Source organism: Somniosus microcephalus, chromosome 13 (genome assembly GCF_052327205.1).
Source record: "Somniosus microcephalus isolate GS21.2 chromosome 13, FLI_Smic_1.0, whole genome shotgun sequence".
Taxonomy (NCBI): Eukaryota; Metazoa; Chordata; class Chondrichthyes; order Squaliformes; family Somniosidae; genus Somniosus; species Somniosus microcephalus.
Genome location: NC_140999.1, coordinates 2800541 through 2823107, shown reverse-complemented (window position 1 = coordinate 2823107; position 22567 = coordinate 2800541). Strand labels below are relative to the sequence as shown.

Here is a 22567-nt window from a genome sequence, read left to right as displayed (position 1 = left end):
TTGACTCTTAACTTCCCTCTGAAGTGGGTTTATCAAGTCACTCGGTTGTATCAAACCTGCTACCAATGGTTCAAGGCGGCAGCTCACCACCACCTTCTCAAGGCAACTAGTGATGGGCAATAAATGCTGGCCTTGCCAGCGATGCCCAGATCCCGAGAAAAAATTATAAAAATCCTGAGCTGCCTTCAGGGCCCAGGTTACCCGGGACTGTCTGTCTCCCGAGACTGGAGTTAATTCCCCTAATTCACTCTGATGTGAGGCTGGACGTTGCCGTCACAACAAGGCCTCTGTTTGCTCTCCGTGTAACAATGACAACCAGCGGCTCCATTCCAAATGTTTCAAAGTCCCTGGAGAGCTTTCAGCTTGTAATGGTGTCGGGCTGTCTGTGTGTGTCCCTCCCTCGGTGTGTGCGACGCCGCCTCCACCTCCCCACCACCCCCCCTCGTCCCCCCACCACCCCCCCCCTCGTCCCCCCCCCCCTCTCCCTCTCCCCCCCGCCCTCTCCCTCTCCCCTCCCCCCTCTCCCTCTCCCCCCCCGCCCTCTCCCTCTCCCCCCCGCCCTCTCCTCTCCCCCCCCCCTCTCCCTCTCCCCACCCCGCCCTCTCCCTCTCCCCCCCCCCCTCTCTCCCCCCCTCTCTCCCCCCCTCTCAGAGCTACTGACCCCTCAGGCTGGGAGCCTGACTGCCCAACCTGTACCTAGCCCAAGTGTATCCGTCCTCATTGTGTGGGGCTTGGCACTGAGTGTCACGTAGCTATTTGACCACGAGGAGCATCCCAATCCTGTCCTCGCCCCCACAGAGAGAGACACGTGCACATCCGCCCGCGCAGCCCGCTCCAATGCGCACGCACACATCTATGCGCACACGTACGCAACCCACGCGCTCGCACAGCTCAACACGCGCACACACTTTCCGATGGGAGTCCCCGGGGAGTGATCAGGAACGGGATGCCTGCTCGGACGTGGCACCTGGTGGTCTATAGGGATCAGTTGCACAGCGTAAACCAGCTGAACCGTCGGGTTGCTCCCTGTGTGTGGGTTTTCCCAGTAGGAGGGGTCCTTGTTGGCACTCGAAGGTTTAGCCCTGTTCTGTGTGGACACCCCAGGGGAATCGAAACCCAAGCGGAGTTTTAATTTGATGGCGGGGTAATTCGAGAAGGGCTGGATTGTGCGGCTGGTGCTGGGATTGTGGAACCACGCTGAGGAAGCTGAAGACTCGAGTCCTTGTAACTTGCAGCTTATTTCAAAGTGGCTCAATTTGCTGTGCTGGTAAGCGGGTGATTGGCACGGGGGGAGGGCGGAGGGCGCACAGTCTCTCGCCGCTCACATCGGGGTCTCTTCCCATATTTGGAGAGCTGTGGTAAGCAGGACGTTGGCAGGTCTGTCATTGATTTGCCTCCCCATACAACCTATAATTTAATCCAGATGGGCTTTCTCTTATTTGGTTCTTGATTTTACGCTGGGCTGTTATTACTCGGGGCATGTAATGATTAAAAAGGATCTAAATTTAAGAATGGTACGACTGTGTGACACACCGTGTGCCCTTCGGAATGGGAAAGTGCCAGGGATGTCCAAGGAGGCTGGGCCGTGTCTGCGGAGGTCCTGAGAGCACCCACTCTGATCACAGAGAATGAAACTTCTTCAGATTGGGGCAACTCCCAGAAACTGCATCAAAATGGAAGCTGGGTGGGGGGGGCAGCGCAGGGTGGGGGGGTGTATGGGGTGGGGGGCAGGGTGTGTGGGGCTAGGGGGGTGGTGTGTGAGGAGGGGGTGCGCGGGGTGGGATGAGTGGTGCGCAGGGTGGGACGGGGAGGGGCGGGGGAGGGGTGTGGGGGTGGAATGGGGAGGGGTGCGGCGGGGGAAGGGTGTGGGGGAGGGACGGGGGAGGGGTGCGTGGGGAGGGACGGGGGGGGTGTGGGGTGGGACGGGGGGGGTGTGGGGTGGGACGGGGTGGGTGTGGGGAGGGGGACGGGGGGGTGTGGGACGGGACGGTGGTGCGCGGGGAGGGACGGGGGGGGTGTCGGGGGCGGGGGGGGGGACAGGAAGTTCCTTGTTCGGGTGTATGTTAAGGATGCTCTGCTGAGAAGAGCAGAAGTTCTCCAGAAATAGTTGAGCTGACCGGTTTGTCTCTGTGTGCGGGATCTTGCTGTGTTTGCTGATTATATTAACAGTGACTACACTTCAAAAGTGAATCATTATATGTGTGACTCTGAATCAGTCCGAGGATATGCATGCCTTTTTTTTCCTGAGTATCTTTCCCTTTCTCTTTCATCACTCTGCCTCTCCCTCTCTTTCTCTCTCTCTACCCGATGAGAATGTTTTTACAGCGAGTTGTTGTGATCTGGAATGCGCTGCCTGAAAGGGCGGAGGAAGCAGATTCAATAGTAACTTTCAAAAGGGAATCGGAGAAATACTTGAAAAAGAAAACTGTGCCAGGCTCTGGGGAGAGAGCGGGGAGTGGGGCTAATTGGAGAGCTCTTTCAAAGAGCCGGCACAGGCACGATGGGCCGAATGGCCTCCTCCTGTGCTGTAATTTTCTATGATGTGTGTGTGCCTCGCTCTCTGTGAACAGACTGGTTGAGTGAGTGTCGGGGTTGTGCTATGTGATGGTGCGCGCTCAGTGCAGCATGGGGGCTCCGGCACTCGATGTCACACAGCTAGTGATCGCTCAGGAAGCAGAGTCACTGCTGCTGTGCCTGATTGTCAGCAGCGTTATCTGCTGCCAGCCCCAACCCTGGCGGTGTCGTCCTGCACAAACTTCCAATTCCGCCTTCACTTTCTCTCTGGTTCCTATTTTGGACAGTTGCTGCCTCCCTCCAGCTGGACAGTGTCTCCCGCTCCAGCCCATTCCCGTTCCCTCTCCCTCCCATTCCCGTTCCCTCTCCCTCCCATTCCCGTTCCCTCTCCCTCCCATTCCTGTTCTCTCTCCCTCCCATTCCTGTTCCCTCTCCCTCCCATTCCTGTTCCCTCTCCCTCCCATTCCTGTTCCCTCTCCCTCCCATTCCTGTTCCCTCTCTCTCCCATTCCCTCTCTCTCCCATTCCCTCTCTCACCTGTACCAGTTTCTGCTTCGCCCGTTCCTGAGCCTGTGCCCGCTCCCGCTGTTTCCTGCCTGTTCCCGCTCCGCGCCCGTCCCTGTTCCCGTTTCTCCCCCCCCCCTGGTGAAATATCACAAGTGACCTGGCTCAGTGTGGGGGAGGGGCCTTCCTCAGCCAATCACCGATGTCGATTATCTTGAGTTTGTCATGCCACGATTGGTTGCAGCAATTGCGTGGATTCAAGGAGCCACTTCCTGTGGGTCTGAGCAACGCCACGTGACGCCTGGCAACGCGCTGTTTATGGGATGTTGCTGGTTGCTTGGTGCCCCTGGTTTATGGATGTTGCTGGGTGCCCCTGGTTTATGGGATGTTGCTGGTTGCTCGGTGCCCCTGGTTTATGGGATGTTGCTGGTTGCTTGGTGCCCCTGGTTTATGGGATGTTGCTGGGTGCCCCTGGTTTATGGGATGTTGCTGGTTGCTCGGTGCCCCTGGTTTATGGGATGTTGCTCGGTGCCCTGGTTTATGGGATGTTGCTGGTTGCTCGGTGCCCCTGGTTTATGGGATGTTGCTCGGTGCCCCTGGTTTATGGGATGTTGCTGGGTGCCCCTGGTTTATGGGATGTTGCTGGTTGCTCGGTGCCCCTGGTTTATGGGATGTTGCTGGTTGCTCGGTGCCCCTGGTTTATGGGATGTTGCTGGTTGCTCGGTGCCCCTGGTTTATGGATGTTGCTCGGTGCCCCTGGTTTATGGATGTTGCTTGGTGCCCCTGGTTTATGGGATGTTGCTGGTTGCTCGGTGCCCCTGGTTTATGGGATGTTGCTCGGTGCCCCTGGTTTATGGGATGTTGCTCGGTGCCCCTGGTTTATGGGATGTTGCTCGGTGCCCCTGGTTTATGGGATGTTGCTGGTTGCTCGGTGCCCCTGGTTTATGGGATGTTGCTGGTTGCTCGGTGCCCCTGGTTTATGGGATGTTGCTGGTTGCTCAATACCCATAGTTTGGACCTGTTCTATTTATTTGCCCTCCTCTCCCTGTGGGACGGTTCCACCGGCGCCATCATGTCCCCCCCTCAGCCCATGGACACAGGCCAGTGGTAGCGTCTCCCCCCCACCCCAAGACCAGCTCACTCAGCACAGACCCGGATCATCGGGCATGTTTCACTTCAGTGCCTCAACCCTGCTGAGCCCGGGGATTGGACATTGGGTGCATTCGCCCACTGGTGGTCCGGTCCTGTGCCCCAGGCGTCTGCACCACATGGGGATTGAAGCTTGGGTCTCACTGCATTGTCAGTGCTGAGTTTGGAGCTCTGAGTGCCATTTGCTAACCCTCCTCATGCTCCCTTCTGCTTTTCCAAGCACGAGGCCTCCGCAGCATTGGTGCAAGGGGGAGGAGGAAGGTCCGGGGGAGGGGGGGGAACGTCAACAAGAACATGAAAAGAGAAGTGAAGTCATCGGCGCTAATCGTGGCGAGTTAATTATAAACCCTGCTGTCTCGCTGTCCGGGTGAGGTCATTCCCCTCGACTCCTGGTCAGTTACCGGTTCTCTCCAAAGTGCGGACTGCAGTTGTGTGCTCGCACTGTCTATACAGCAACTTCTTTCATTTATATTGGGGTTTTATGGGTACAGTACTGCAGTGGTTTATGTTACCGGACTAGCAATCCAGAGAAAATCAGTTCAAATCCCATCATGGGCAGTTTGAGAATTTAATTTCAGTTTAAAAAAAATCTCGAATTAAATGCTGGGATCAGTAAAAGTGGCCACGAATCTGCCGGATTGTCGTAAAAACCCAACGGGTTCACTAATGTCCTTTCGGGAAGGAAACCCGCTGTCCTTACCCGGTCTGGGCCTATAGGTGACTCCAGTCCCACAGCAGCGTGGTTGACTTATAACTGCCCTCTGAAATATCCGAGCGAGACGCTCCGTATCAAACCTGTTACCGGCGGCTCACCACCACCTTTTCGGGCAGCTAGGGATGGGCAATAAATGCCGGCCTTGACAGCGATGCCAACCTCTTGAGAATTAATTTAAAAAAAAATCATTTGCTAGCCTGCCCGGTTTGTCCCAGAATTAACAATTAATCCCTTGAGCTTCCTGTGAGTGGCCTGGGAGAAAAATCACAGCTCCCGCTCCCGATTCGCTCCGCTGCATTCTCAACAAGGAGCAGGGTAGCCATGCTTCCAGGATGCAATGCGACCATGCGCGCTCTAACTGGTGAAACCAAGCGATGGCTGAGTGGTTTCTGGAGCGCGGAGCATTGTGGGTACTGTAGCTGCCATTGTTGATGGATTGCTGCGAGGATTGACGTGTCAGGCAGCCAATGGTGAGGGTGGGGTGGGGCGGGGCGGTGTGGTTGGTGGAATACGGTCCAAGCAGAGTGGAAAGCCTAGTTTCCACAGTGCCTTTAGCATAGGGAAAAGCCCCAAGACCGCAGAGGAAAAATGGACATCGAGCCAAAGCAGCAGATCGTAGGAGGGGCAACCAGAAGCTTAGTCAAAGAGGTGGGTTTTAAGGAGGGTCTTAAAGGAGAAGAGAGGTTTAGGGAGGAAATTCAGGTGTGGGGCCTCGGTGGCTGAAGGCACGGCCGCCAATGGTGGAGCGATGGGAAGGAGCGATGTTAGAGGAAGGGGAGCTTGGGGGCTGTGGTGTCAGGATGGAGGGGGTTAGAGAGATGGGGGAGGTGGGCGGTGTAAGGATGGAGGAGGTTAGAGAGATGGGGGAGGTGAGCGGTGTCGGGCTGGAGGAGGTTACAGAGATGGGGGGAGGTGAGCGGTGTCGGGCTGGAGGAGGTTAGAGAGATGGGGAGGTGAGCGGTGTCGGGCTGGAGGAGGTTAGAGAGATGGGGGGAGGTGAGCGGTGTCGGGCTGGAGGAGGTTAGAGAGATGTGGGGAGGTGAGCGGTGTAAGGATGGAGGAGGTTAGAGAGATGGGGGGAGGTGAGCGGTGTCGGGCTGGAGGAGGTTACAGAGATGCGGGGAGGTGAGCGGTGTAAGGATGGAGGAGGTTAGAGAGATGGGGAGGTGAGCGGTGTCGGGATGGAGGAGGTTAGAGAGATGCGGGGAGGTGAGCGGTGTCGGGCTGGAGGAGGTTAGAGAGATGCGGGGAGGTGAGCGGTGTCGGGCTGGAGGAGGTTAGCGAGATGCGGGGAGGTGAGCGGTGTCGGGCTGGAGGAGGTTAGCGAGATGCGGGGAGGTGAGCGGTGTCGGGCTGGAGGAGGTTAGAGAGATGTGGGGAGGTGAGCGGTGTCGGGCTGGAGGAGGTTAGAGAGATGCGGGGAGGTGAGCGGTGTCGGGCTGGAGGAGGTTACAGAGATGCGGGGAGGTGAGCGGTGTCGGGCTGGAGGAGGTTAGAGAGATGGGGGAGGTGAGCGGTGTCGGGCTGGAGGAGGTTAGCGAGATGCGGGGAGGTGAGCGGTGTTGGGCTGGCGGAGGTTACAGAGATGCGGGGAGGTGAGCGGTGTCGGGCTGGAGGAGGTTAGAGAGATGGGGGGAGGTGAGCGGTGTCGGGCTGGAGGAGGTTACAGAGATGGGGGGAGGTGAGCGGTGTCGGGCTGGAGGAGGTTACAGAGATGCGGGGAGGTGAGGGCATGGAGAGTTTTGATGAGAATTTACTGTGTGGGTCTCTTGAACAGGACAGCCCGGGAGTGCCAGTCATGGTGTTCAAAGACCAGGCTGCTCCCAATGTGTTAGTTGCCCCGGTAACTGGAGCACAGACCACCTGCCCAACAGGATCTCCTCCCATATTTCCAGCTGAAGCTGCTGACCCTGTGAGCACGCTGTTGGTCTGAGACAGACTCCCAGCGGGAGGGGAGGGGAGGAGAGCGGTGCCGTTCCCTGTGCCCACTCTGGGCGGGTCCCTCTTCTCTCCCCTCTCTCCGGACTAACTCTCCCCGTTTATTTTTCACAGGCCTTCGGAAACGCAAAAAACTGCTCACAACAACAACTCGAGCCGATTCGGCAAATTCATTCAGGTCAACTACTTAGAAAATGGACTGGTCAGGGGGTGAGTCTGACCCTTTGACCTTTACACACACTTCAGTGACATTACAGAGAGGACATCGCGGTGAGAGTCTGTGTTGGCAGGCCTTCAACCATGGGGGCCAAATTGTCTTCTGATGTCTAGGACACACTTCCGGGACCGGGTCCCCGGGCTGATATTCATTCCTAGCTTGGGTGCTGAGAGCAGAGGCTCAGACCAACGGACACTTCGCCTCAACGGGAAAAGCACAAACCCACCGCGCCATGGGGGGCAGGGGGAAGTATTTCAGATTCCTCAATAATTATTTAGTGTTTCCTTATTAACAACTGGCAGTGGTTATTATAGGCAGCAGCTTCTGTGAGGCCGTCTGTGTCGTCCATCACCACACACAGCCTGTCCCACTCTCCGATACCAGCTCCTCCATCACCCACACACACAGCCTGTCCCACTCTCAGATACCAGCTCCTCCATCACCCACACACAGCCTGTCCCACTCTCAGATACCAGCTCCTCCATCACCCACACCTATTAGTTTGAGTTTGATGTCTGCGTGTTTTCTGATGCGGGACAGTTTTAGACTTCCAGTCACTTTCTGATGGGCTTCACACTTGGAGAGAGGAAGGTGTAACCCTGGCTCGTGAACAGACGGCACTATTTCCACATCTGCCCCTCCTCTGCCCTTTGTTGAAATCTCTCTCTTCTCTGCAGGGGATTAACTTTCTCTCTCTCTCTCCTTTTTCCAGGGCTGTTGTGGAGAAATATCTCCTGGAGAAATCCCGCCTGGTGTCCCAGGAGTCTGACGAGAGGTAAGATTGGGCTGAGGGTCAGTGACCCACGACCTTATACAGGGTAACCCTAGATGACCTTATGTCGGGGGGGCGATTTGATTGGTGAGCAAGGCGGCCCCTTCAGACCAGATGCCGGACATCAAAGTACGGGTCGGGTGCTGGTTTCCAACGTTCTATGAGTGACCGAGCTGTGAGCGGGACAGCGAGCAAAGGCCGCAGCTGTGTGTTTGTGCCTTTGTGTCTCTCCCCGGGCCGCGGGCCGTGGATCCTCGCTCGGGACGCTTTATATTCGATTCCTGCAGCTGGTGTAACAGATGTGCGACTGTCTGTCTCACAAGATTCTGGATCAAGTTTGATGACCCAGCTGGTGAACGGGGTGGAGGAGGGGAGCCGGGAGAGGAGTGGGGGCTGGGCGGGGCGGGGCGGGGCTGGGGGCCGGGTGACCGCTTGTGTTCTCCCGAGGGTGCTGACTCCTTGCTCTGGGCGGCTCTTCGATCAGCGACCATTCGACACGTGTCGGCCCCGATGGAGAGTGTTGGCTGGCTATTGGACCGTGGGGTGCATTGGGTCTAAGCCCAGCCCAGTCCTGTCCGCGCGCACACTGTGCGCCAACTGCTGCCTGTCTGCCTGGGCCGCCCTTGATCTCTCTCGGGCCCGACACTCGGAGAGTGACCCCAATGCCATGGGTGTGACTGAAATCTATCGTCACGCCGGCTTTATTCACTGATTTGGAATAAATTTTAATATTTCTCTCTTTATTTTTCATTCACTGATCTCTTCTACCCCAACACCACCAATTGCCTTTCCTCACTCGGTCCCCCCCCCCACCGACCCCCCTCTCTCCCCCACCGCCCCCCCTCTCTCTCCCCCACCGCCCCCCCTCTCTCTCCCCCACCGCCCCCCCTCTCTCCTCCCCCACCGCCCCCCCTCTCTCCCCCACCGCCCCCCCTCTCTCCCCCCACCGCCCCCCCTCTCTCCCCCACCGCCCCCCCTCTCTCCCCCACCGCCCCCCCTCTCTCCCCCACCGCCCCCCCTCTCTCCCCCACCGCCCCCCCCCTCTCTCCCCCACCGCCCCCCCCCTCTCTCCCCCACCGCCCCCCCCTCTCTCCCCCACCGCCCCCCCCTCTCTCCCCCACCGCCCCCCCCCTCTCTCCCCCCCCGCCCCCCCCTCTCTCCCCCCCCCCGCCGGCCCCCCCTCTCTCCCCCGGCCCCCCCTCTCTGTGCAGAAACTATCATGTGTTTTACTATCTGCTGTTGGGGGCGAGCGAGCAGGAGCGACGAGACTTCCAGCTGAAGCAGCCTGAAGATTATTACTACCTCAACCAGGTGGGTCTGGGATTCACCTCGCACCAGAGACTGCACCTTAACACGGGGCACCAGAGGCTGCACCTTAACACGGGGCACCAGAGGCTGCACCTTAACACGGGGCACCAGAGACTGCACCTTAACACGGGGCACCAGAGGCTGCACCTTAACACGGGGCACCAGAGGCTGCACCTTAACACGGGGCACCAGAGGCTGCACCTTAACACGGGGCACCAGAGGCTGCACCTTAACACGGGGCACCAGAGACTGCACCTTAACACGGGGCACCAGAGACTGCACCTTAACACGGGGCACCAGAGACTGCACCTTAACACGGGGCACCAGAGACTGCACCTTAACACGGGGCACCAGAGGCTGCACCCAGAATCTCACCTCACTCCCACTTTGTCTCTCTCTCTGTCTCAGTTTCTCTCTTTATGTGTGAATCTTTCCTTTCCTCTATCTGTCTGTCTCTCTCTTTCCCCTTCGCTCTCTCTCTCCCCTTCTCTCACGACCCCTTTTCTCTCTCTCTCCCTCTCTCTCTCTCCCTCTCGACCCTCTTCTTTTCTTGCTCTCCATCTCTATCTCCGAGTTTTTTTCATGGCCGAGGTAATTTTGAGGTCTTTGTAAATTAAAAGTCCCTTGTTTTAAATGCGGGTCTGTGCTGAGCGCGAACACGGGTGCTTGGACTATCTGATGGAGATGAGCCCTCTCTGTCTGTCTCGGTCTGAGTCTCTCTCTCTCTCTCTCTCTCTCTCTCTCTCTCCCCGTCCCTCTCGGTCTGTGACTCTCTCACACACACAGTCTCTCGGTCGCTCTCTCGGTCGCGCTCTCGGTCGCGCTCTCGGTCGCGCTCTCGGTCTCTCTCGGTCGCTCTCTCGGTCGCTCTCTCGGTCGCTCTCTCGGTCGCGCTCTCGGTCGCGCTCTCGGTCTCTCTCGGGCTCTCGCTCTCTCGGGCTCTCTCTCCCTCACTATTCTCCCCAGGAGCCCCACTCTGTGCTGTAATATGTCCCGTCTGTTCCTGACCCCTTCTAGAAGTTGAACTTTTGTATAGACGATGGCGAGGATCTCAAGCACGACTTTGAGCGGCTGAAACAGGCCATGGAGATGGTGGGCTTTCTCCACGCAACCAAGAATCAGTGAGTCCCCATTTTTATATTTCTTGTCTCCTTTATTGCCTGATGTTTAAAAATTCAAAAGTCACCTTTCACCAGGCTCCCTCTGGTTGGTCAGTGCCCACCAATCACAGTCTGCCCTGCAACTACCAGAAGCATCGCTTTGTGATGACTCGTCAGGTGGAGGGTGATTGGCGTGTGGGAGGCCCCGCCCCCTCCCAGCAGACGGGCGGTGTGTGCTGGACATGTACAGGCCCCGCCCCCTCCCAGCAGACCAGCGGGGTGAGCTGGATGTGTGGGAGGCCCCGCCCCTTCCCAGCAGACGGGCGGTGTGTGCTGGACATGTACAGGCCCCGCCCCCTCCCAGCAGACCAGCGGGGTGAGCTGGATGTGTGGGAGTCCCGGCTCCCTCCCAGCAGACCAGCGGGGTGAGCTGGAATCTCTAAGACTCTTCCTATTGGGTAACGAGCACCACTGAGTCGCCAAGCACTGCATTGTGATACGTCAGGGTGCAGTGGAGCTGGCGGTGGGAGGGGAGCGGCCCGATACTGCGGGATGTAGAAATATAAATGACTGGAATGTGCAGATTTTACATTGTTATGTCAAGCAGACGTGGTTCTTGAATGTTTGTGGTGTTGCTGGGTTCCACTCTCGGTCCTGACCCCACTCCTCCCTCCTTCAGGATCTTTTTGGTACTCTCTGCGATCCTCTACCTTGGGAACATCACCTACACGAAGAAAGCGACCGGCCGAGAGGAGGGTTTGGAGGTGGGACCACCAGAAGTCGTGGACACTCTGTCGGAGCTGCTGAAGGTGGGTGACACTGTGGCGGAGAGGACGCCCGGTCACAGTGGGGCCTAATGTGTGGGGACTCCTTCCCGAATGGCTCGGTGTGTGAGTGCACTGCCTGTGGGGCCACACCGGTCAGGGCGGCCCCTGGTTGAGGCCTGGCACAAGATGATTGGCCGCTTTAATGAGGTGCGAAAGGCTCCCTGGCTGCCAAGGAGCCCGGACCGCCCCCCCCCCCCCCCCAAACCTCGGGGAGGCCCCCCCCACCACCCCGGGGAGAGCCTGCACAACCCCCCCCCCCAACCCCAGGGAGAGCCTGCCCCACCCCGGGGAGAGCCGGCACCTTCAGAGAGGAGGATGAGCTTTCTCTCCGATCTTCGCTCGGGGCTGTTCTTGTGCCGGATCCTCTTACATAGAATTTACAGCCCAGGAACAGGCCATTCGGCCCGACTGCTCCGTGCCGGTGTTTCTGCTCCACACGAGCCTCCTCCCACCCCTCTTCATCTCACCCCATCAACATATCCTTCGATTCCTTTCTCCCTCGTGGTTACCCAGCTTCCCCTTAAATGTATGATGCGCCATCAATTACTCAAAAGACTGAGGTTAAGCGAGTAACAACCAGGCTTTTATTAACTAAAGAATGAAGGTCTAGTCTCCAGTGGTCGACCCGTCCAGAATACTAAGGGACTGGGAGGTAGTCACTTATATACCTGGAATAGTGGGAGGAGTCAGCCGAGGCATGTCCAGACCTGTACCTAGTGGAATACACATACACATACAGACAGGTATAACAGTGGTTTACCACATTCACCCCTTGTTTAAAAATGAGTCCGGCGGGGTGAAGTGTATTTAAAAGTTCGTGTATTGGAGTCTCTCCGGAGGTCTTGTCTGCCGCTGTGAGCGACGTGGCGACGGCAGGGGTGGTGTTGCTTCCGGCGTCGCGTCCCGTGTAGGCTGGGGCACTGGAGTGTAGTCCTCGTGGGTGACGGTCCAAGGCGAGCCGGCTGCTGGGGTTGGATATCGGGTCGTGGGGGGTGGTGGTAATGGGTAGTGGGTTACAGCGGTCCCCGAGGGTGCGAGGTCTCGTATGGAGACTGTGTCCTCCCGCCCGTCCGGGTACGCAATGTAAGCGTACTGGGGGTTGGCGTGGAGGAGGTCGACCCTCTCGACCAGGGGGTCCGTTTTATTGGCCCTCGCGTGTCTTCTCAGTAGTACCGGCCCTGGGGACATCAGCCATGGCGGTAACGATGTCCCCGATGTGGACTTCCTTGGGAAGACAAACATTTTCTCGTGAGGGGTGGCATTGGTGGCAGTGCAGAGCAGTGACCGAATCGAGTGGAGCGCATCGGGGAGCACCTCCTGCCAGCGGGAGGTCGGAAGGCCCCTAGACTTTAAGGCTAGTAGGGCGGCCTTCCAAACTGTTGCATTCTCTCTTTCCACCTGTCCGTTCCCCTGGGGGTTGTAACTGGTGGTCCTGCTTGTGGCAATACCCCTAGCGAGCAGGTACTGGCGGAGTTCGTCACTCATAAACGATGAGCCCCGGTCGCTATGGATATAGCTGGGGAAACCGAACAGGGTGAAGAGGCTGTTCAGACATTTAATGACCGTGGCACTGGTCATGTCTGGGCAGGTGATAGCGAACAGGAACCGGGAGTACTCGTCAATGATGTTGAGGAAGTACACATTGCGGTCGGAGGAGGGGAGAGGCCCTTTAAAATCGACGCTCAGGCGTTCGAAAGGGCGAGTGGCTTTTATCGGGTGGGCTCTGTCTGGTCTATAAAAGTGCGGTTTGCACTCAGCGCAGACTTGGCAGTTCTTGGTCATGGTCCTGACCTCCTCAATGGAGTAAGGCAGGTTGCGGGCCTTGATGAAGTGGAAGAACCTGGTGACCCCCGGGTGGCAGAGGTCATTGTGGAGGGCCCTCAGCCTATCGATCGCGCTGGCGCAGGTGCCACGCGATAGGGCATCTGGGGGTTCATTGAGTTTCCCAGGCCAGTACAAGATCTCGTAATTGTAGGTGGAAAGTTCGATTCTCCACCTCAAGATCTTGTCATTTTTGATTTTGCCCCTCTGCTTGTTGTTGAACATAAAAGCAACTGAACGCTGGTCAGTGAGCAGGGTAAATCGTTTTCCGGCCAGGTAGTGCCTCCAATGACGCACAGCCTCCACGATAGCCTGGGCCTCCTTCTCGACCGCGGAGTGTCTGGTCTCCGGGCCCTGGAGGGTTCGTGAGAAGAATGCCACAGGTCTCCCCGCCTGATTAAGGGTGGCGGCCAGAGCGAAGTCGGACGCATCGCTTTCCACCTGGAAGGGGATGGATTCGTCCACTGCATGCATGGTGGCTTTGGCAATGTCTTCCTTGATACGGTGGAAGGCTAAGCGGGCCTCTGCCGTCACGGGAAAAGAGGTGGACTTGATCAGCGGACGGGCTTTGTCTGCATAGTAGGGGACCCACTGAGCGTAGTAGGAAAAAACCCTAGGCACCTCTTCAGAGCTTTTAGGCAGTGGGGCAGTGGGAGTTCCATAAGGGGACGCATCCGGTCCGGGTCGGGACCGATGACCCCGTGTTCCACAACACAGCCAAGGATGGCGAGGCGGTCTGTGCGGAATATGCACTTCTCCTTGTTATATGTCAGGTTCAGGAGTTGGGCGGTGCGGAGGAATTTCTCGAGGTTTGCGTCATGGTCCTGCAAGTCATGGCCGCAGATGGTCACATTATCTAGGTAAGGGAAAGTGGCCTGCAGCTCGTTTTGATCGACCATCCGGTCCATCTCCCTTTGGAAGACGGAGACCCCGTTGGTAACGCCGAAGGGAACCCTAAGGAAGTGATAGAGGCGGCCGTTTGCCTCAAAAGCAGTATACTGGCGGTCTTCAGGGCTGATGGGGAGCTGGTGGTACGCTGATTTCAGGTCAATGGTCGAAAAGACGCGGTACTGCGCGATCTGGTTGACCATGTCAGCTATGCGGGGGAGTGGGTAGGCGTCCAGCAGGGTGTAGCGGTTTATTGTTTGGCTGTAGTCGATGACCAGGCGTTGTTTCTCGCCGGTCTTAACGACCACAACCTGGGCTCGCCAGGGGCTGGAGCTGCCCTCAATAATCCCCTCCTTCAGGAGCCGTTCCACTTCGGTTTTGATGAAAACCCTGTCCCCGGCACTGTATCGCCTGCTCTTTGTGGCGATGGGCCTACAGTCGGGGGTGAGGTTAGCAAACAGTGGGGGGGGGTGGGACTCTGAGTGTGGAGAGGTTGCATCTGGTGCGCGGCGGGCAATTTGGAGGCTGCTGGCTGCGGACTGTGAGTGGGGGGAGGGGGCCACCGTACGCCATCGTAACGCTTTTGAGGTGGCACTGGAAATCCAACCCCAGTAGAACGGCAGCGCAGAGGTCGGGCAGGACCAAGAGTTTAAAATTATTGAACACAGTCCCGTCTACTACTAGTGTCACCACGCAGTAGCCGCCCATGTCCGCTGACTGGGACTCGGAGGCCATAGAAATCCGCTGGTGCGCAGGCAGGACTGGGAGAGAGCAACGCCGCACCATGTCGGGGTGGATGAAGCTCTCTGTGCTCCCGGAGTCAAAAAGGCAGTTTATTGCATGGCCGTTTACCTTAATGTCCATTTTGGACCGAGCTAGCTGGTGCGGTCTCGTTTGGTCCAGCGTCACAGAGGCCAGCGTAGGGGTCGGTGTGTCGCTGCGAGTATCAGATGGGGGGGGGGTTGGCGGTCTGCTGCGTCCCGGCTGGTGTCCAAGATGGTGGCGTCCATGATTCCCATGTGGCTGGAGGAGTCCAAGATGGCTGCTGCTGTGGTGGTTCGCACATGGCTGGGGAGGCCCAAGATGACGGCCCACACGCGGCGCTGTTGGGGGCCCAAGATGGCGGCTCGCACGGCCCACACGCGGCGCTGCTGGCGTTCGGGGTGGCTTTGGCCTTGCAGACGCTGGCGTAGTGTCCCTTTTTCCCGCAGCCCGAGCAGGTCGCATTCTTCGCCGGGCAGCGCGCTCTGGGGTGTTTGGCCTGGCCACAGAAGTAGCATTTCTGGCCTTGGGATACTGCTGTCTGGCTTTGGGACACTGCTGCGGTTGTTGGGCTGTGACTGGGGTGGCACGGTGCTATGGGGCTGTCCTACCGTGTCCCAGGTTGTCGTTCCCCGCGGTGTCCACGGTGCAGAGGAGTAGGCATCCATGCCCCGGAAGGCTGCGTCCAGCGTTAGTGCGATGTCGGAGGCTTTGTCGAGGGTGAGGTCACTCTGCTCCAGCAGTCGCTGTCGGGTGTAGTTGGACCTGTGGCCCGCTACGAAGGCATCCCGGATCAGTTCCTCCGTGTACTTAGTGGGCGTTACTGCCTTACACCCACAGGCCCGGCCAAGCACGGACAGTGCTTGGAGGTATTCCTCAGTCGATTCCCCAGGTTGTTGCTTGCGACTCCCCAGAAGGTGCCTAGCGTATACTTCGTTCACAGGGCGCGTGTACTGGGTCTTGAGGAGCTGGAGGGCGGCTGTGTACGAGGTCGCGTCCCGGATGACTGAGTACACTCGGTGGTTCACCTTGGAGAACAGGACAGACAGTTTGTCCGCATCCGTTACGACCGCAGTGGAGGCAGTCAGGAATGTCTCGAAGCACATGAGCCAGTGAGCAAACTTGGTGGAAGCGTCCGCTTCCCGACTGTCCAGGTCCAGGCATGCTGGTGTGAGGATCTTCTCCATTATAAAAAATTTAGTTAATAAAATTGATGCGCCATCAATTACTCAAAAGACTGAGGTTAAGCGAGTAACAACCAGGCTTTTATTAACTAAAGAATGAAGGTCTAGTCTCGAGTGGTCGACCCGTCCAGAATACTCAGGGACTGGGAGGTAGTCACTTATATACCTGGAATAGTGGGAGGAGTCAGCCGAGGCATGTCCAGACCTGTACCTAGTGGAATACACATACACATACAGACAGGTATAACAGTGGTTTACCACAATGTATCTCTGCTATTCACCTCAACCACTCCCTGTGGGAGCGAGTTCCACATTCTCACCACTCTCTGGGTGAAGAAGTTTCTCCTGAATTCCCCATTGGATTTATTAGTGACGATCTTATATTGATGGCCCCGAGTTCTGGTCTCCCCCACAAGTGGAAACATCTTCTCTACGTCTACCCTATCGAACCCCTTCATAATTTTAAAGACCTCGATCAGGTCGCCCCTCAGACGTCTCCATTCTAGAGAAAAGAGCCCCGGCCTGTTCAGCCTTTCCCGATAATTATAGCCTCTCGGTTCTGGTATCACTTCCTGCACCTTCTCTGGTGCCTCTACTGTTTTCCTGTTTGTAATGAGGAGCCCGGGACAGTGCACAGAGCTCCAGTCTCTGGTCCGTCTGCTGATCGCTCTCTCCTCGTGTGCTTCACAGGTGCAGCGAGGCATGTTAGTCGAGGCACTAACGAAGAGGAAGACGGTGACTGTCGGGGAGAAGCTGATTTTGCCGTACAGCCTCAATGAGGTAAGTCTCAGGGTAGCGTTTGTCTCGCGCCCCTCGGCGGGCGGGCGGGTTTGCTTCAGGTGCTGGGAGAACATTGCCGAACTCGCCCTGAGTGGAGTCTGTGCCAGGCCCTGGGCGGGCGGCTCGGGCCTGGGCCGAGGACCCACAGCACAGCCCGCTTTGGACGGGAGACTGTGGCCCTCGCACACAAGGTTCAGCTTAGAACCTCGCCGGTTCTTGCTCTCCCGAATTGGGAAATCTTTTTAAATTGACCAGTGATTTGATGGATAAATGTGCCGAGACTGAGCCCCACACACCGAGCAGGAAAGGGCCAGGCTCCATCACTGGCCTGTAGTGAGTCCGCTGTTCTCACTCCATGGTGGGGGGGGCGACAGTTAACTTCAGCACCCCGGTGTTTGGAGGGGTAAAACCGGCCTCCTGACTACTATTCGACTGTGAAGTGAGGGAGTGTGGCTGTTTGGTGTTTGTGGCTATGGCTGTGATCCTAGATTCACACAGGAGGGTCCGACACTGTCCTGGACTAACCCAGTCCCAGGGGGCCGGACACGGTCCTGGACTAACCCAGTCCCAGGGGGCCGGACATGGTCCTGGACTAACCCAGTCCCAGGGGGCCGGACACTGTCCTGAACTAACCCAGTCCCAGGGGGCCGGACACTGTCCTGAACTAACCCAGTCCCAGGGGGCCGGACACTGTCCTGGACTAACCCAGTCCCAGGGGGCCGGACACTGTCCTGGACTAACCCGGTCCCAGGGGGCCGGACACTGTCCTGGACTAACCCAGTCCCAGGGGGCCGGACACGGTCCTGGACTAACCCAGTCCTGGAGGGTCCGACACTGTCCTGGACTAACCCAGTCCCAGGGGGCCGGACATGGTCCTGGACTAACCCAGTCCCAGGGGGCCGGACACGGTCCTGGACTAACCCAGTCCCAGGAGGCCGGACACTGTCCTGGACTAACCCAGTCCCAGGGGGCCGGACATGGTCCTGGACTAACCCAGTCCCAGGGGGCCGGACACGGTCCTGGACTGACCCAGTCCCAGGGGGCCGGACACGGTCCTGGACTAACCCAGTCCCAGGGGGCCGGACACGGTCCTGGACTAACCCAGTCCCAGGGGGCCGGACACGGTCCTGGACTAACCCAGTCCCAGGGGGCCGGACACGGTCCTGGACTAACCCAGTCCCAGGGGGCCGGACACTGTCCTGGACTAACCCAGTCCCAGGGGGCCGGACACTGTCCTGGACTAACCCAGTCCCAGGGGGCCGGACACTGTCCTGGACTAACCCAGTCCCAGGGGGCCGGACACTGTCCTGGACTAACCCAGTCCCAGGGGGCCGGACACTGTCCTGGACTAACCCAGTCCCAGGGGGCCGGACACGGTCCTGGACTAACCCAGTCCCAGGGGGCCGGACACGGTCCTGGACTAACCCAGTCCCAGGGGGCCGGACACGGTCCTGGACTAACCCAGTCCCAGGGGGCCGGACACGGTCCTGGACTAACCCAGTCCCAGGGGGCCGGACACGGTCCTGGACTAACCCAGTCCCAGGGGGCCGGACACTGTCCTGGACTAACCCAGTCCCAGAGGGCCTGACACTGTCCTGGACTAACCCAGTCCCAGAGGGCCAGACACGGTCCTGGACTAACCCAGTCCCGGAGGGCCCGACACTATCCTGGACTAACCTAGTCCAGGTGCCTGTGTGCAGTGACTGTCCTGAGCGGGTATTTGATTGTGTGGTGTTTTTCAGGCTATAACCACTCGAGACTCCATGGCCAAGTCACTCTACACGGCACTTTTCGATTGGATCGTTCTCCGGATTAATCACGCTCTCCTGAACAAGAAAGACATGGAGGAGTCTGTAATGGTAAAACCGCGCCTGCAATCTCACTATGGTAACGGCAGGTTATGGCAAGGAGGCTGGAATACAAAGGGGATGAAGTGAAGCTTCTGTTGTACCGAGCTCTGGTCAGACCCCCTCTGGACACTGGGTTCAGTTCTGGGCCCCACCCCTCGGGAGGATATCTCGGCCTCGGAGGGGGGGCAGCGCAGATTCACCAGAATGATACCGGGGCTAAAAGGGTTAAATTCCGAGGACAGGTTGCACAGACTGGGCTTGTATACCCTCGAGTTTAGAAGATTAAGGGGTGATCTGATCGAGGTGTTTAAGATGATTAAAGGAGTTGATGGGGTCGAGAGAGAGAAACTATTTCCTCTGGTGGGGGGAGTCCAGAACAAGGGGGCAGAACCTTAAAATTAGAGCCCGGCCGTTCAGGGGTGATGTCAGGAAGCACTTCTTCACACAAAGGGTGGTGGAAATCTGGAACTCTCCCCCCCCCAAAAAGCTGTTGATGCTGGGGGTCAATTGGAAATTTCAAAACTGAGATGGATCGATTTTTGTTGGGCGAGGGTATCAAGGGTTACGGCACCAAGGCGGGTAAATGGAGTTAAGATACAGATCAGCCGTGATTGAATTGAATGGCGGAACTGGCTCGAAGGGCTGAACGGCCTCCTCCTGTTCCATGTTCCATTGCCAGCCTGTGCTGAATTATCTAACCTTGGCTAAAACAGCAATGGAGTATTCCTGGAGTAGGGAGGAGAAAAATCAGCACGGACGAATACCCAGTGCCCACTGTTGCAAGGTGCGCGCGAGCGGAAGCCTATCAGGATACGTGTGATGACCTCCATGGTCGAGTAGCCTGCTGATGCTCACTGTCAGGGCTCACTCTGGTTGTCTGAGCCTGTGGAACTGAACCCCCAGCGAGGCTCGGCACCGAGGGGAGGGGAGCCGAATTGTGTTGCAGGATTGAGTGTTTCCTTGCTGCTGTGCTCTCTCTTTGCCTCTCTCTCCGCCCCCCCTCTCTCTCTCTCCGCCCCCCCTCTCTCTCTCTCCGCCCCCCCTCTCTCTCTCTCCGCCCCCCCTCTCTCTCTCTCCGCCCCCCCTCTCTCTCCGCCCCCTCTCTCTCCGCCCCCCTCTCTCTCCGCCCCCCTCTCTCTCCGCCCCCCTCTCTCTCCGCCCCCCTCTCTCTCCGCCCCCCTCTCTCTCCGCCCCCCTCTCTCTCTCGCCCCCCTCTCTCTCCGCCCCCCTCTCTCTCCGCCCCCCTCTCTCTCCGCCCCCCTCTCTCTCCGCCCCCCTCTCTCTCCGCCCCCCTCTCTCTCCGCCCCCCTCTCTCTCCGCCCCCCTCTCTCTCCGCCCCCCTCTCTCTCCGCCCCCCTCTCTCTCCGCCCCCCTCTCTCTCCGCCCCCCTCTCTCTCCGCCCCCCTCTCTCTCCGCCCCCCTCTCTCTCCGCCCCCCCTCTCTCTCCGCCCCCCTCTCTCTCCGCCCCCCTCTCTCTCCGCCCCCCTCTCTCTCCGCCCCCTCTCTCTCCGCCCCCCTCTCTCTCCGCCCCCCTCTCTCTCCGCCCCCCTCTCTCTCCGCCCCCCTCTCTCTCCGCCCCCCTCTCTCTCCGCCCCCCTCTCTCTCCGCCCCCCTCTCTCTCCGCCCCCCTCTCTCTCCGCCCCCCTCTCTCTCCGCCCCCCTCTCTCTCCGCCCCCCTCTCTCTCCGCCCCCCTCTCTCTCCGCCCCCCTCTCTCTCCGCCCCCCTCTCTCTCCGCCCCCCTCTCTCTCCGCCCCCCTCTCTCTCCGCCCCCCTCTCTCTCCGCCCCCCTCTCTCTCCGCCCCCCTCTCTCTCCGCCCCCCTCTCTCTCCGCCCCCCTCTCTCTCCGCCCCCCTCTCTCTCCGCCCCCTCTCTCTCCGCCCCCCTCTCTCTCCGCCCCCCTCTCTCTCCGCCCCCCTCTCTCTCCGCCCCCCCTCTCTCTCCGCCCCCCTCTCTCTCCGCCCCCCTCTCTCTCCGCCCCCCCTCTCTCTCCGCCCCCCTCTCTCCGCCCCCCTCTCTCCGCCCCCCTCTCTCTCCGCCCCCCCTCTCTCCGCCCCCCCTCTCTCCGCCCCCCCTCTCTCCGCCCCCCTCTCTCCGCCCCCCTCTCTCTCCGCCCCCCTCTCTCTCCGCCCCCCTCTCTCTCCGCCCCCCTCTCTCTCCGCCCCCCTCTCTCTCCGCCCCCTCTCTCTCCGCCCCCCTCTCTCTCCGCCCCCCTCTCTCTCCGCCCCCCTCTCTCTCCGCCCCCCTCTCTCTCCGCCCCCCTCTCTCTCCGCCCCCCTCTCTCTCCGCCCCCCTCTCTCTCCGCCCCCCTCTCTCTCCGCCCCCCTCTCTCTCCGCCCCCCTCTCTCTCCGCCCCCCTCTCTCTCCGCCCCCTCTCTCTCCGCCCCCCTCTCTCTCCGCCCCCCTCTCTCTCCGCCCCCCTCTCTCTCCGCCCCCCTCTCTCTCCGCCCCCCTCTCTCTCCGCCCCCCTCTCTCTCCGCCCCCCTCTCTCTCCGCCCCCCTCTCTCTCCGCCCCCCTCTCTCTCCGCCCCCCTCTCTCTCCGCCCCCCTCTCTCTCCGCCCCCCTCTCTCTCCGCCCCCCTCTCTCTCCGCCCCCCTCTCTCTCCGCCCCCCTCTCTCTCCGCCCCCCTCTCTCTCCGCCCCCCTCTCTCTCCGCCCCCCTCTCTCTCCGCCCCCTCTCTCTCCGCCCCCCTCTCTCTCCGCCCCCCTCTCTCTCCGCCCCCCTCTCTCTCCGCCCCCCTCTCTCTCCGCCCCCCTCTCTCTCCGCCCCCCTCTCTCTCCGCCCCCCTCTCTCTCCGCCCCCCTCTCTCTCCGCCCCCCTCTCTCTCCGCCCCCCTCTCTCTCCGCCCCCCTCTCTCTCCGCCCCCCTCTCTCTCCGCCCCCCTCTCTCTCCGCCCCCCTCTCTCTCCGCCCCCCTCTCTCTCCGCCCCCCTCTCTCTCCGCCCCCCTCTCTCTCCGCCCCCTCTCTCTCCGCCCCCCTCTCTCTCCGCCCCCCTCTCTCTCCGCCCCCCTCTCTCTCCGCCCCCCTCTCTCTCCGCCCCCCTCTCTCTCCGCCCCCCTCTCTCTCCGCCCCCCTCTCTCTCCGCCCCCCTCTCTCTCCGCCCCCCTCTCTCTCCGCCCCCCTCTCTCTCCGCCCCCCTCTCTCTCCGCCCCCCTCTCTCTCCGCCCCCCTCTCTCTCCGCCCCCCTCTCTCTCCGCCCCCCTCTCTCTCCGCCCCCCTCTCTCTCCGCCCCCCTCTCTCTCCGCCCCCCTCTCTCTCCGCCCCCCTCTCTCTCCGCCCCCCTCTCTCTCCGCCCCCCTCTCTCTCCGCCCCCCTCTCTCTCCGCCCCCCTCTCTCTCCGCCCCCCTCTCTCTCCGCCCCCCTCTCTCTCCGCCCCCCTCTCTCTCCGCCCCCCTCTCTCTCCGCCCCCCTCTCTCTCCGCCCCCCTCTCTCTCCGCCCCCCTCTCTCTCCGCCCCCCTCTCTCTCCGCCCCCCTCTCTCTCCGCCCCCCTCTCTCTCCGCCCCCCTCTCTCTCCGCCCCCCTCTCTCTCCGCCCCCCTCTCTCTCCGCCCCCCTCTCTCTCCGCCCCCCTCTCTCTCCGCCCCCCTCTCTCTCCGCCCCCCTCTCTCTCCGCCCCCCTCTCTCTCCGCCCCCCTCTCTCTCCGCCCCCCTCTCTCTCCGCCCCCCTCTCTCTCCGCCCCCCTCTCTCTCCGCCCCCCTCTCTCTCCGCCCCCCTCTCTCTCCGCCCCCCTCTCTCTCCGCCCCCCTCTCTCTCCGCCCCCCTCTCTCTCCGCCCCCCTCTCTCTCCGCCCCCCTCTCTCTCCGCCCCCCTCTCTCTCCGCCCCCCTCTCTCTCCGCCCCCCTCTCTCTCCGCCCCCCTCTCTCTCCGCCCCCCTCTCTCTCCGCCCCCCTCTCTCTCCGCCCCCCTCTCTCTCCGCCCCCCTCTCTCTCCGCCCCCCTCTCTCTCCGCCCCCCTCTCTCTCCGCCCCCCTCTCTCTCCGCCCCCCTCTCTCTCCGCCCCCCTCTCTCTCCGCCCCCCTCTCTCTCCGCCCCCCTCTCTCTCCGCCCCCCTCTCTCTCCGCCCCCCTCTCTCTCCGCCCCCCTCTCTCTCCGCCCCCCTCTCTCTCCGCCCCCCTCTCTCTCCGCCCCCCTCTCTCTCCGCCCCCCTCTCTCTCCGCCCCCCTCTCTCTCCGCCCCCCTCTCTCTCCGCCCCCCTCTCTCTCCGCCCCCCTCTCTCTCCGCCCCCCTCTCTCTCCGCCCC

At 60.3% G+C, this 22567-nt stretch overlaps 1 protein-coding gene across 1 annotated transcript in view; it reads right to left on the bottom strand.

Moving 5' to 3' along the window:
* LOC147107970 (unconventional myosin-IXb-like) overlaps positions 1–22567 on the bottom strand; it is a 100122-nt gene that overhangs the window by 34954 nt on the left and 42601 nt on the right. The gene's annotated exons all lie outside the window — the stretch shown is intronic.